Raw genomic sequence first — 12,958 nt, 5'->3', positions numbered from 1 at the left:
ATTACAATTAGGATTCGACCCCCGTGAGCCCTTCACAGTTGCATGTACCTGTTTCCATAGTCAACACATGTTAGTGCAATGAGTTGTTTCTCGGTATGCTTTAACCCCCAGGCTGAGCAAGGCATGTGTGTTCACAATTTTATTTCCCTTGCCTACACTTGGCACATAAAAGTTGTGTAATAAATATCTGTTGAGAGAATGAATGAATGAATGAATAGAATTTACAATCTTCAAATATAAACAGTGCCAGCAGTTTGAAGTTACTTGTGCTGCTCGCTGGAGGCACTTCTAAGTAATCCATACATCAGCAGTTTTAACCTTGTCTTCTATAACTTTACATAACCTTATAAAAAGTAGAAAATTTGACTTTTACATTTGTGTATTTTCTACCTTAGCCCCTCCCAAAACGAATGGCATAAGAAGGTTGATCATGTGATGGAATTCTAAATTGGGCACATTTTGATCTGCTATACCCAAATCCTTGCTTATCTGACTCGGGGCATTCTCTTCTCTCCCCATAATCAATCCCAAAGCCTGATGATGACCATGTGATCACCTTCTGGGGTGTCACACAGTTTCCATGTTTTTCTGAATTTCTATATTCTCACACTCCCCAACCCCAGCTTGCTTGTACTGCATTCTCCTTTCCAGGGTTCTCTCTCTTTATTTGAGTTACATGGTAGACAAGGGATAACATTGAATTAAACATCTGAGAATCTGACTGTACTACTTAACACAAGAAAATATGACATTTCTTTTTAAAACAGATATTAAAATAACTATAGATGAAATTTTCATTTTGGTGGAGTGAAGTTAAATTTTTTTTTAAGTTAAAAATTTTGAAAGCAGATTATAGACCAAGGATAGGAAATGATTCAAAAGTTAAGAAGGGAAGGAGACTGCAAACACTGTTTCAAAGGTTTTTGTATTTTCTACAAATGTAGAAAAGCTGCTACTGAAGGTACCTCAGGTGTCCACATCTAATAAAACAAGGGGAAAAGGAAAAAATAAAGACCCAGAAAGTAGAGAATAGATTTCATGTTATAGTCTGACATGCCCTTACACATTAAAAGGGATAACAATAAATATGCAAAATGTTAACAATAGGGATTTCCTCATTTATTTGTGTTCCGATCAGGCCTCCAAGGTTAACAGAATTGGTGTTATTAAAGTTTAGGAAAGTAGCTTTATTGAAATGCCAATTTTGTATCTATCCTCCTGGCTTTAAATCCAAGCAGGCAGGATTCTATTGGCAAATGTGGCCTCAGCATTAAGGCATTCCCAGCAGCTGGGAATTGGTTTTGCCAGCTTTGCACGTCAAAACAGAAGTTTTGCATGGAAGTGATTTATTTACTACCAAATAACTAAGAAAGGACTGAGAGATTAAAGGGTGTAATTTGGTTGAATGATGTGCACACATACAGTTATCTTCTTAAAAAGTCTTCAAAAAGTCTGTGTGTGTGTGTGTGTGTGTGTGTGTGTGTGTGTTTCTGTCTGTTTGTACACACAGTTATTTTCAAAGTGAGGTCCTTGGAACAGCCACAGTTCTATTATTGGTAACTCAGAAATGAAAATTCTAAGCCCCGCTCCAGATCTACAGAGGGTGGAATTCTGCGGTCTAGTTTAACAAGCCCTCCCGGTGATTCTGATGCATGTTTATTTTTGAGTAGTTGTATAATTAAACATAAGCAACATCGACCATACCCACCCAGAAGAAAAAAACAATTAAATTTTTTCATACGACATGGCTTCTAACTCAGGGTGATTATTTCACCTAGATCTCATACTAAGAAGAGCGATCTCTTTCAACGTTGTGCTAGATTTACTGAGACGGGAAAAATTAGCCTACTGAATTTTATGGTAGGCTTATTTTCAAGGGTTATTTAGACTATAGATAATTTATGCTTCACATGCTCACCCTGCATAAAACACTTCTGTTCTGAATGAATTTAGACAAGTTTCAGTGCTTAGCAGGGACTTGAAATTCAGGATTCAACAGAAGCTAGATTATTACCGTAATAAGAGTCTATGAATTTTATAGCCAATTACATTTTCAAATTCCAGTTTTTAAACTAATCTGAGGCTCTGTAATTCTAATATGCTCCAGGGTAATTATTTATCAGAGCCTACTGGGATTTAAAAATACTTAAGAAGTAGTGAAAAATAAAACAAAAACAAAACAAATAGAAAAAGCAAAAATGGTTGGAAATTTGAAGACATAAAGAAGAAAGATAGTTAAAGTTAGCTTCATCCCTTTTAAAAATATTATTATACAAAACAAGATATATTTTGGTCATGGTCTTGATGGATCTTAGTAGTAAATAAAAATAAGAAAATAAGTAACTTAAAATAAATTCTTTTATAACAATTTTTTTTGAAATTTTTATTTATTTATGATAGCCACAGAGAGAGAGAGAGAGAGGGAGGCAGAGGGAGAAGCAGGCTCCATGCACTGGGAGCCTGATGTGGGATTTGATCCCGGGTCTCCAGGATCATGGCCTGGGCCAAAGGCAGGCGCCAAACCGCTGCACCACCCAGGGATCCCTCTTTTGTAACAATTTAAAGAGAATTTAGAGTAACTTCTTGGTAGGAAACACACTGAATTTCTACTCATTTAAATAATTCATTATATTGATAGGATCCCATTTGCCCCCAGTTCTGGCAAACTTTTTGCTCTAAACTGTGCTTCCACAAAATTCTTGACTACCCTAATCATTTTAATGCTTTGAGTTCTAAGTCAACCGTTTCCTTCCCCTCTGAGCCAGCCCAGTTAGAATTAATTTAGTAATTTATTTTTCCAGTACTGGTATCTCCTGTGTCTTACTGCCTGGCATGGTATTTATTGCTTACACATACTTTTCTTATGTATTTCTTGAGAATCTGGTAGGGGCATCATTGCATCCCCTTAGGTGTAGAACAATCTTTGGTATAAAAAGAGTGCTTTAAAAAATAATTTCTTGGACTTATTTTGTTATGATATGGGGTTTTCCTGAAATTTATTGGAAAGGTACATGGACTCTTTCAGGCTATTAAGAAATTTAGAGATCCTTAGGGCAGTTTTCTATGGCGTTGTGTGGAGCAGAATGTAGGATCACTTAAGTAGAACTGACCTTCATTTAGGTATGATTTGCCAGTTTGAATAGCCACAGTTTTGAAAGGAATCACCTAATTCTAGAGAAGCATTTGTGAAAAGCACAGACAGTGATATCAAATTATTGGAAAGGAGGGTAGGAGAAAAAATGCTAACTTTGTGTCAGAGATCATTGAGTCCTCATATTTGAATAGAGGATAAATGCATTCACATTACTCAGTTCTTACAACGTTGGGTGATGTTTGGGGCATTCTGTCCTTCCAGGAATGGGGGAGAAACAGTCAACAGTCTGGTCCCCTGAGCAAGCCAGAATGATTTCACAAAATACTCTACTTATAACAAGATCAGCGTGGGCTGTGGGAAAAAGGTCATACCCACCACCATCAAAACAAGTGTATTTTTCTTCCTTTGTATCCTTTCCTTTACATCTGGGCATTCACATTAGTATACTTCTGCACCATTGACAAATGAAGTACTTTCTTATTTCACCTTCATCTGCATTTCTTGAACAAGCACCTGAGCCACAGATGTTTTATACATGTGATCTGTAGACAGATTCTCCTCTGACGCTAGTTATGTCAGATCAGGCACCAGATAAACTAGGCTGCCTTGATGGTGTTAGCTGGTGGGTGTATCAAGGAAGCGTTAAAGCAGTGACTTTCCTGCTTCCCCATTCTTTTATTTTTAACTCATTGGGAATAAGATCTTCGTTCTTTTCATCTTTTATAGTCTCTTTCTCAAGAACTTACTCTTCTTCCTTCTCACTCAGAGTCCTTACTACATACTTTAGATGTTTTCTGGCCTTCTATACCTTCCTTCCTTCTTTGCATGCCCACCTTCTTTTCTTATTTTGCCAAAGTATCACCCTTCTCTTGTTTAGTTAACACAAGAATAATGCTACTGATACACATCTAAAGAGAACAAGTCATAGGATTTGGAGTGAAAATACATTTTTACCCTCAGATCTGATCCTAATGTTACCTATTAAAGGAGGGTTTTCTTTTTTTTTTTTTTTTAACTTCTTCAGGTAGAATGAAACTTTTTCCTCCGTATAGCTGTTGTTGGATATACAGCTATTGTATGCACACATGTGTACTCTGTTCTTATGGTAGTACATACTATGCATATGGCAATCATCCTTTTATGTCTTAAGTTGGGGGCATTCAAGTATATGTCCTGTCTTCCACATTAGATCAGCAAGTACCTCACTAATTGAGATCTTATGGATGTGTGAAGTTCCTGAGTCACACTAAAGTAGTGCCCAGTTCAAGTTTGTTGATGGCAAAAAATTAATCACTTATTGCTCATTTTTTGGAGTCTGGAAAATGTTCTAAAATTCTCCTTAAAATCTCAACAAATACCTCTACCTCCATCCTGGCACAATGAAGTTCATGCATCCTCACGATTTATGTATTAGGAGGTAGAAGAAGGAATAAAATGTTAATTGCATAGCAACTGAAATATCAGATGTCATACTGTAATTATGGATATTCAATTAGAAGGAGTCATCATTGAAAGGAATGATCTCTTCTTTAGTCCACAGGCTCCTCGTGTCCTAGAATTTACCACTCTGGAAGACTATTTCATGTGTGAGCCATGGAACAGCAAAATAATTAGATTTTTTTTAATGGATACTCTTGATAAGTAAAATTTAACAAGGGAGAAAATCTCTTAAGTATGTGTACTTAGGGATTAGGAATATCTATATTCAATCTATCATCAAGTCATTCCTTATTTTATCATTGGCTTTGATAAGGCAGTAGTGACTTATGTGGAAACACCCTGTGATTAATTTGAATTTAGTAATAATAACAGCTGCAAGTGTAAACAATAATAGGATACTTGAGAAATGGAGCAAAGAGCTTGCATATATTCAGTGCAAATTAGGTGCCAATAATATATGTATTATGCAAGCAACTAGGCTCCTGATCCTCTCTGCTCCAAGACTCACATTCTAATTCTCATTGGTAAGTGAAAGGTAGAACTTTCTTTGCATAATAAACATGAACCTTTTTGCTTTGGTAAGTACCTGCTCATTATTAGGGGCATAGACGCATCTGTCTAGGTAGAGACGTGTAATAGACTACTGCATCAGAAGAATGTTTGTGGGACACAAAGTCCTGGAAAAAGGAGCAACTGGGAGTAAATGATCAATTGCTGTAAAAATTAGCCTTGCAAACAGAACTAATGAAAAGCTAGGCTTTTAGAATTAATCCATGATGTTCCTGAATGATGGCTGTGAGTGAATGAATATAAATCACTTTCCAAATGAAGGGCATATTGTCTAAAATAGCTGAAAGTCATTTCTCCGGAAGAGGAGAATTAATCTGGAGAATGAAACACAGAATTTTCCCAGTGTGGTGGAGTGTTGCATCCTGAGAACCTGGGGATTGAAATGTATCAATTTCGAATGTCGTGACTTGGACCATCTGTGGAAAACAGTGGGGTGATAACTCTGGCTTCTTCCACTTGAAATGAAGAGGTGTGTGTGTTTTGATGTAGCTTCTTTTATTGGGGTCTTTTAGGCCTTTCAACATTAATCTTATCTTGTTTTAGGTGCATTTAAACAAGTCCTTGATCTTCCTGAGAAATCTGATCCTTCATATGTGATATACAAAGGAAAGGAGGGGAGTGAGTAACACGTATTTTTTAAATACTCTGACTTTATGGGTGTGCATGCCATACTCCAAAGTTTACTGATAGGTTTGGCAAAGAATTGATATAAAGCACATAGGGATATACAAATGATTCAGAAGATGAAAAGGTAGATTTTTATGAGGATCTAGTGCTGCATTTATTTGGGTATTAATCATCTAGACTGAAGGAAGAAAATTCTAGAATGGAAAGCAATATGGCAGTGTGATTTAAAAAGTGGCCTTAGGGGAAGAACTGCTTATTATCTCCTGTAGTACTTTTTTGCTTGTGTCTGTGTGCTTATCTAAGCTTCAGTTTTCTCATGGGTAAACCAAGGATAATTATATCTTCTACATTATGTTATTGAGGGGCTTAAATGAGATTTACAAATGAAGGACTTAATGTTTGGCACATAATAAGCACTTGATAAACGTCAGCTATTATAGAAATACTTAAAATCATATTATTCACATTTTCAGTTATGACAACTGTTTAATATATCTGTAATAACATGAACATAGGCCTTAGAATTAAATAATAGCTAAAATTTATTAGAAGCTAACTAAGCACTTCCCTCATTTGATATAATTCCTTCCATGGTAGGTAGTGCAATGATCTTCATTTTATAGACGAAAAAAGTAAAGTATATATAGATGGCATAGCTTATATAGGACCACACAGCAAGTGGAGTGGTTGAGTTCAAATTTATATGAAGATTGTTGCAGAACTATTTAAAAAACATGCTCGAGCTTTCTAATTTTAGAGGTGGAAAATAACATTCGGAAAGGACCAGTTGCTTCCCAAAGTCAGAAAGCTAGCTGTGGCAAATCAGACGGGTTGGTTTTCGATTTTCAACCGACTCATCTTTTTATTCAATTAGCTTTTTCTGTTGTTTTGTTTTGTTTACTCCATTAGCTGTATTGAAATTAGTGGAAGTTGATGGAACTATCACAGAAATATGAAATCTGAGTGAAGAAAGACTTCCAGAGTTTGAGGATCAATGCTTTTAAAATAGTGTTATTGATTTTTGGTTTCTCATAAGAATAATGAAATAGAATTCCCCCTATTCCTCTATGCATTTTCATAAACTTGAGAAATTTCCAGTTTTCTCTCCTTGGCATCTATCTCACATTCACTGGATTTTTACCTGGAGGTATACCATTACTGATTGATTCATTCATGTTGATTATTTCCCCTCTTTATTCTTCATGGGGATGGGGGAGGAAGTAAATTCTTTTAGTAGCACTTCAAGATAGAAAAAATGTTAGCTAGAAAACCACACTTGGTCTATAATAGGAAATGAGGAATGAAAAAGGTAAAGCAGGACAAAAGAAGGTGAAGCCTTATTTATAGCTTTGCCTAAGGTCAACTCTTGTAAATAAGTTGTTATAACATATACTTTCCTCCTCCATAAGGATGCAATAGGGGTGAAGGAAGTCAACATAAGTGAAAACAATATAAGTCCTTAGAAAAGGGTTCAAATCCAAATTACACCTTTTTTTTCTCCTTTAAAAATCAATTTGGCATGGCCACTTTCAGAAAAGAAGAAATTGCTTTTGAATCATAGATCTGAATTCTAAAATCCAATCAAAAACCTTGCACTCAGATGTTCCAGATACATTTTTTATAAGTTTCAAATCCATTTTTCATAAGGCCTAAAATGGAAAAAAATCTGTCATTTGTAGAATGTCTCCATTCTAAAAATATTTTCTGGTACTTAGGGCTTTTCACTATATTGCATGCTATACATTTCTATAAAAATCTCTGGATGAGTAAGAGAAATGGAATAGAAAATTGATTTAAAAAATAGCCCAATAAATACAAACGTTACAAGACATCAATATGGAGTGAATGAATTATTTGCAATTCAAAAGGAGTAAACTGTTATTGCACATGAGGGAACATTTTCTTTTAAAGATAAATTTGTTTCCCATTGGGGTCCTGACATCTCACTGAAAGAAATGTGGAGATAATGAAACAGGACAAATTCTTTAAATGATACAAATGAGAAGAATTAGGAGGAAAGAGACAAAATGTGAACATTAGCTGGTGCTTTCCAGTAATGGAGATGCTGTGGTAGGCTGTCTTGAGGGGGAATCAGAATAAGCGACTCTCACATATCATGAAGATTCTTCATGGACTTGGGAAGTTACTTTTTTGTTCACTACCAGTTATGTCATCTTTGAAGGGAATTCTTGTCTGCCCTCTTAGGAAAAGAAAAAAAAAAAAACCAATCTACTAGAACAGTGAGAAAGCTATTTGTAGGGCTCTTACTAATCTTTCATGAAGCCCCGTCTGCTCTATTAGAAACTAAAAATAACACAGGGTGATACATGAATATGCAATGAAATATCAAAGCTGCTAGCCCAATTTGGGGAGGGGGAGGTTGTCACTGATACGATAGGGAAATTATCAAAATTAATGTGATTTTATGAAATCCATCAGGAATTGAATCCCGGTGCTTGTCAGCTGTTGAGATGCAAGTGATAGACAAGCATAAAAACTAAAAGAGAAGGTAAGGGTGCTGAGAGTATGACTTTCTTAACTCTACCTGCTACACGATGATGGGAGAGCTAGCTGGTACAGCGCTCCCTGAGCAGCTGCTGCTATGACCTCCCTATTATTCCCATTTTTATGCTCAATGACTTTTTAAAAGTTATTTTGGGCACAGTTCTTGGGCTCCATCCAATATATATATTTTATTCTTCACTGGTATATTGCCATTTGAATGGGCTTAGAGAGTTATGTAAAACAAACCAGATGGCAGCCGTTTGGAGTTTGAGATACCTTGAGCTGTGAGGGGGTGTAGAAAGAAAAAAAAGAAACAATAAAAAAAGCAAAAACCAAGTGTAAATAAATAATGTTTAGAAGAGATGACTCTATTTCTTTTGTATCTAATTAGCAAAACACTCCTAAAGTTATATATAGAGAAGACAAATGTTAGGTAAACTTTTAAATGAGACCAGATTAGATGATCTTTTAAGGAGGAAAAACAATAATAATATTTATGTTCATCATCTCCAAGAATTGGTGTGTCATCACAGCTAAAGGGCCTGTTAAGTATTTTAACATGACTATTTTTTGTCTTCTGCATGGATTGAGAAAATATGAAATTGACATTCACTAATTATTCATTTGCAATGAAAATAAATCTCAGGCCTTAATTGTCTACTACTTAGACGATGACAAATTATATTTTCAGGAGAAATCTGGCAGGAGGAAGTCTATCTCACAGCTAGTGTGCGGTATGGGAAATGAGGGGGCTGTGAGTCTGCTTCCCACTTTACCACTTATTGGACGTTTAATCTTTGGGGAATCAGCCTCTCAGAGATGTTTTTACTAAGTGAAATTGACATCAGGGACAGAATTATTTCCTTCCTTTCAAAGAACTCTGAAAGTTTCATTTCGTTTCTAGACCCGAGGAGAATAAGACATTGAAGGGCGGCACATAAATAAAAACCCTATCCTAGGAAATAAGCTACAGGAACAGGAACACAATTCCAATGTTCCCATTGTGCATTTGAGGAAAGAAAGTGCCAAACTGTATAGAACTTAGAAGCAAAGTCTCCTACACACTCTCTCTCCACTATTCCCTGAGGATAATTCTTTACAAAGTGATGGCTTACATGTAACAAACATAAGTAAAATGCAAATAAACCATAGGTATCGTGTACATAATGAGGAGGTTTGGATCTGCAGAACTGATAAAGTGAGTAGCTGAATTTTATGCCATGTCAGTTAAAAGTATTTTATACTTTTGTAAAATCCAAAGGATCCTAGAAAATTATAGCTAAAGAAAGAGTAAAGTCCTAGAAAATGTGAATATGAGGGGATCCCTGAGCCTCAAAAAAGTCCTGTAGTTTCAGGAAAAAGGAGATGGAGGAGCTTGTTGGACAAAGAAAGATGACCTAACAAAAGCTGTAACAGCAACGTGAACTCTTTTTGAGGACTGAAATGTCAGAAGATTAAACATTTCAATTCCTGACATGCTGTAGGATTGCATTTCAATTTCTGTTGATCAAACATTTTGAAGATTTTTTAAAATAAGAACATCTCTCACATTTTCTTTTTTTAAATGTTTATTTATTTATGATAGTCACACACAGAGAGAGAGAGAGAGGCAGAGACATAGGCAGAGGGAGAAGCAGGCTCCATGCACCGGGAGCCCGACGTGGGATTCGATCCCTGGTCTCCAGGATCGCGCCCTGGGCCAAAGGCAGGCGCTAAACCGCTGCGCCACCCAGGGATCCCCTCTCTCACATTTTCTAATGGAAATTAATGGAAATACAGGATATGCCTTATAAAAAAGCATGGATAGTTAACTTTTGCTATAAAATACCTAATCATTAGATGATAAGTTACTTGGTTAGGTGAAACTGGTACATATTCATGGATATTTTCTAACCAGTTTTTTTTTTTTAAGTATAATGCTATTGTTAGGCATCTTTAGTCCATACCACTTGTATATAGCTAATTTAGTATATACCACTTGTATATACTGGTAGTATTTACTTTTGAATGGGTGACTCTTTTTTTTCAGGTATTTGTCATTTATCTCCAATAAAGGTGTCTGCTTCTTAAAGAATTGGACCATTCCTTCTGCAGTGCAAGCCAGTATAAGAATATGGACTGTGTCCATGATTATCTGGGTCCTCTGAAGAAATCTAGCACAGAGGGATTTTGGAAGAGTGAGATGTCGTTTTGTAAACTATCAGACTAGAATCACTCCAGCATGCATCCTACCTCAAGCATGTTTGACAAACTTCTCCATACGAAACAGGATTGCCTAGAAAAATAGTCTGGATAGATAAAAGTGTAAGAGGATGGGTGAAGAGTAAATAAAGTGGCATTTTATTTTTATTATGATAGTCCCTCAGCATCTACTTGCAATTCAAATATGTGACTCTTCATCAGCATTGGTGATTGAGTTCATGAGAGAAGAATTAATTAGAAACCTACGAAAAATAGAAAATGATGTCTGGGGTCCTTTCCTGAGTGTTACTAGTGCTCTTGAGGATCAGTTGCTACCGACTAAAATGGTCCTCTCATAGAAGAGAGGACCTGGCTCCCCATCTATTCCTGATGCTAGGTAACATTTCTGTTTGCAAGGGAAGATGTTCTTTCTCTGTAAGAATAGAGCCCATGTAGTTTTTTGTCAGGAAAGAATAGAAATTCTGAGAACTCTCAGAAAAAAGTTTCCACCTTCACTAGACTGAAAGAGAAGTTTTCAGTTTCTAATTTATTCTTTCCTAGTGAGTCTAAAACAGAGTGTGCATGTAAAGAAAGATAATGTTGTAATCAGTGGGGTGCAAATTATATTTCTACTCCTATGCTTCTGTGCCTAGATACAGAGTTAAATTATTTTACTAGGGAAAAAAGCTGAAACAGAATTTAAGAACCTATTTAATTTTGGTCAATTTTAGATGTCCTGAATATTGGATATCCTCTCTTAAATAGAGTTTAGGGTGATATTAAGTTGTATCTGTAAAGCTAGAAGACACATTGAGGATAACCATTGGTGGTGACAGTTGCAATGCCAAAAATCTTTAATACTCAAATTAAAGCCATCTCATTATAATCTCTCTAAATTGGAGTGGGTGGGGGGGAGCTTGCTGATGGTCATATGGCCAGAAACTGGAGATGCTGACTTAAAGCCCAGGATTCGCTTGCCAGATGCTAGCTCAGCCTATTTACTCAATACATTACTAAACCAAACTCTTGAAGGGTTAAATGAGTTGTCTAATGTTACATAATAGTAGGGTATAAATTCCATCTGGAACTCATATGTTGTTAAGTGACAGGCTATAGCCTGTCGCACAGTTATAGATGTAGAATTATAACCTAAAGAGTTTACATGGCATTTGAATGAAAGGGCAAATATAAGTGAATTTTGGACTAACAACCAAGACTCCTGTATGCTTCCTACCAAATGATATATAATACAGATAATGAAACAGTCTAACTTCCTCCTTGTATTCATGATTTAAATAAAAATAATTATTTGGTGATTTTATAGCAAAATGTAGGCAAAACTGCAGAATGTTGCCTCACCCAGGGAGGTTTGTTGCTTCTGATATTTTAGGAAGGTGGCTAGAAAAATGGTGGCTGGAAGAGGCTGCGATTTGGGCCTGCTGTGAGCGGCTGAAGCACAAACACATTGGAAAGGAGTCGTAATTTGTAGATTGTGCTTATGCTTCTTGTTATGAGATTTTAAAAAAATGAAGTTGTTTCCTATAATTATGCCCAGCAGGCACAGAACTTACTACCTTAGTGCTTGCTCGAAAACTTTAGTAAGCATTGATTGACCCTTGAGAACAGGCCAGAAAACAAATAGAAGGTACAGATCTCAACTGAACATTATGTGTTTGCCCATGGAACAAAGAAGATTAGAAGAATGAACTTGAAGGGAGAACTATACGGTTGGATGTAGGAGAGGCTGTGGGAGAATGTGGTTTATGTTCTCTTCTAAGAGAGAACCTAAGCCAGAGTGGGCCCTTTAGCCTGCAGCTGGGTTTTTCTGCCTTGGCACTGTTGGCATTTTGGACTGGATAATTCTTTGTCTAAGAGGCTGTCCTGTGCATCTTAAGATGTTTAGCAGCATTTCTAGATGCAAGTAATGCACCCACGGTGGCAACCAAAAATGTTGCCACATATTGCCCCAAATTCCCTAAGGCAAGATCACCTTAGTTTTGAACTGCTGGCCAAGATGAACAGTCTTTTTATTGAAGACAAAATATCAAAATAATAATAATAATAAAAAAAGACAAAATATCTTCTCGCCTGTCCATCTTAGTGTGTCCGCTAAAAGCTGGTAAACCTATACAGCACCACTCACTGCAAGAAGCTACACGTGCCATAACATCAAAGCCAGTCCCGGGGCAAAGGTTTGGTCTGGCTTGAATTCTTAGCACCCAGAATAGTGATTTGCATATAGTTATTGCAAATAAATATGTGCTATAACTCAGGCAATGGATGTGTGATAAGTATTGCCAAAATTCCTGACTAAAGGACCATAGCATGTTTGGTTTTATTTCTGAATGATTACTATAAAGGCCAGGTTACATCAGAAATTGACCTACATAATAGAAGCTGTAACAATATTATTGTAGACAATATTTAAATATTCACAATTGTTAGGCCTTTAAAAAGAAATAGAGTTGATTTCTAACACATGTAACAGACCATTGTTAATGCCATAACCAAGGGAAATTTGAATATAGTAATATGATGTAA

General features: G+C 36.2%; 1 protein-coding gene and 1 long non-coding RNA gene across 10 annotated transcripts in view; one reads left to right on the top strand and one right to left on the bottom strand.

Annotated features, from left to right (window-relative positions):
* Positions 1–12,958, bottom strand: part of SYT1 (synaptotagmin 1) — a 537,260-nt gene that overhangs the window by 226,032 nt on the left and 298,270 nt on the right. The window lies entirely within an intron of this gene.
* LOC144282230 (uncharacterized) overlaps positions 1–12,958 on the top strand; it is a 304,549-nt gene that overhangs the window by 235,133 nt on the left and 56,458 nt on the right. Inside the window, exons 4-6 of one of the 6 annotated variants that reach the window (XR_013350574.1) lie at positions 5,648–5,722; positions 8,171–8,240; positions 10,266–11,298. The exons of 3 other annotated variants lie outside the window; for them this stretch is intronic. This is a non-coding gene — a long non-coding RNA (uncharacterized LOC144282230). Of the gene's footprint in view, positions 1–5,647; positions 5,723–8,170; positions 8,241–10,265; positions 11,299–12,958 lie in introns of those variants that run through there. 2 more of the 6 variants (XR_013350573.1, XR_013350571.1) reach the window with 2 other exon arrangements.

Source organism: Canis aureus, chromosome 13 (genome assembly GCF_053574225.1).
Source record: "Canis aureus isolate CA01 chromosome 13, VMU_Caureus_v.1.0, whole genome shotgun sequence".
NCBI classification, from domain to species: Eukaryota; Metazoa; Chordata; class Mammalia; order Carnivora; family Canidae; genus Canis; species Canis aureus.
This window is presented reverse-complemented; position numbering and strand designations above follow the sequence as displayed.